Consider the following 2,311-nt stretch of genomic DNA (forward strand, 5'->3'; position numbering starts at 1 on the left):
AAGGAAAGGAAAGGAAAGGAAAGGAAAGGAAAGGAAAGGAAAGGAAAGGAAAGGAAAGGAAAGGAAAGGAAAGGAAAGGAAAGGAAAGGAAAGGAAAGGAAAGGAAAGGAAAGGAAAGGAAAGGAAAGATGGAAGAGAAAGAGAAAAGATGAACAGGTCCAAGGTAGGGGAAGACCAAAATTTCATGTTTAAACTCCTCCCAAAACAAAACAAAATAACTAAAGACTTCACAAAAAGGGAGAAAAGGGGCAAGAAGAGAACAAGCAGTAAGTTCCTATTATATGTTGTGCTTTACAGTTCTCTTATTTGAATTTTTAAAATTCTATAAAATTAGTCCAAGAGAACCCACTTTATTATAGTAGGTGAAGATATCAGAACATCTAAGGCTGATAAGTCAATATCATTTCACTATTTGTAAATAAAATCTGTCTTAACATTTTTCTGGAACTAAAATTAGAAACTTTAATGAAACATTTGATTGAAGAAGTTCCAGCACACTGGCTTTCTTCCATTGAAAATTCTGTGCTTACTCTGATCTTTGTCAGGTTTCTGACCAAGTTGGAAAAGCTTTCGAGTATAAATGCTTTAGATTGACTGGATGTCATCTGAGGACCAGCCAAGCTAGGATGGGAGAAAGCTCATTAAAAAAAAAATATGGGTCACTAGGGGATTTTTTTTTTTTGTCAAGCAGCTCAATAAACACTTTAAAATGTAGTAGATTTGGGGTATCCAAGGCTGGAGAGTGTTTATAGCCACACTGATGAAATAATATATCTTTTTTTTTTTGTCTCAGTGACTTCACTTCTTACACAATAATGGGAATTTCTACCATTGGGCTACCTCTGATCCTCTGATTTGAGACTCTGGAAGCATTTTCCAGTCTTTAATTTAGAATCCTGAAAAGTAAGCAAGTTCCCAAGTGACTGTTTTTGTGGTAGTGGTTGTTGTTCAGTTGTTCTTCTTGGCAAGGATTTAAAAAAATAATAACTAATTTTCAATTCTTAATCACTAAAAAGGATGATATCCATACTTCACACCTGCTTTCCCTTTTTCTCTTATTGTCAACTTTAGGAAATGCTTTAAGTGAAGTGAGAATCCAAAACTTTTTTGGGGGGTTTGTTTATGGTCACCAATGGCAACATTTACTCATTCATTCAATTAACCTACTTTTATTAAACACATATATTGTGTTCAGAGCACTGTTTTAGGTACTGGGGGAAGTTTTGTATAAAAAATGGTCCCCAATGCTCTGGAGCTACATACTGGAGGTAATAGAGCTTAATACAATTTATTATATCCCATATTAAGTATATTTGAAAGTGGTAAAATGGAATTCTGTGTGAGGTCCTTGTAGAAATGTTCTTACAGAGATAGCTTGGGGTAAACCTGTGTGTAGACCCCACTTCTGACACATCAGCTTTGTGACCATATAAACCACTCAGCCAGACCTGGGAGTCTGAGGACCTGAGTTCAGATCCCTGTTCTGCCATTTACCACTTTCATGACCTTGGGCAAGCCATTGCCTCCCTCTAGGCTCCAGTTTCCTTATATTATTTTCAAAATGAAAGCGTTAGACAAAGGTCCTTTCCAGCTTTTATGATCACATATGACCTCTTTCCTCATCTCCAAAATATGCATACCTATATAAGATGAGTTGTAGAGAGCATGGCCAGATATTTTCTGTCTAGTTTTGGTTGGCCCACTTTGGGGCTGTTTCCAGCTGTATTGACCCAATTGCTGAAAGAACTTGCCATTTTGGAATGATGTGGAAAGCTCTGACTGGTCCTTTGGTCTTCTCCTGCCTTCCCCCACCCCAGTTCCTCGAAGCAGCAGGGGCTTGAGATGTATGTACTATGTGTTAAAATAAATAGCTTCTAGCTTTGTACCTCATTGGTCATGAATGGTGCATGATGTAACTCCAGTGAGGAGTGGAGAAAGGACAAGGTTCTGGTCATGATGATTCTACTCACATGGGAGCCAGTTCTTGGAAGACCTATTAAGGTGAGCTTGTTCCTGAGTCCTGGAAACCCTACTTTCTTTTGTGTTTCCTTTTTAGAGCAGGTGATTTTGTAAGATCAAGATGACAGTAGCCTCTGAATCGTTTCCTCTTTAGGGAGGATCATTCAATGCCACAGTATACCACCAAATCCTTTCAGCAATGGATCTCCCCATGGCTGGAAGCAACCCCACAACTGCCAAAGGGTCAAGTGAAGTCAGTCAGAAAATATCTGCTCTCATCCTGTTATATTTGTATTCCCTACCTCATGAGATTGTTTTAAGGGTCAAACAGGACAATGTATATAAAATATAC

Source organism: Gracilinanus agilis, chromosome 5, assembly GCF_016433145.1.
Source record: "Gracilinanus agilis isolate LMUSP501 chromosome 5, AgileGrace, whole genome shotgun sequence".
NCBI lineage: Eukaryota > Metazoa > Chordata > Mammalia > Didelphimorphia > Didelphidae > Gracilinanus > Gracilinanus agilis.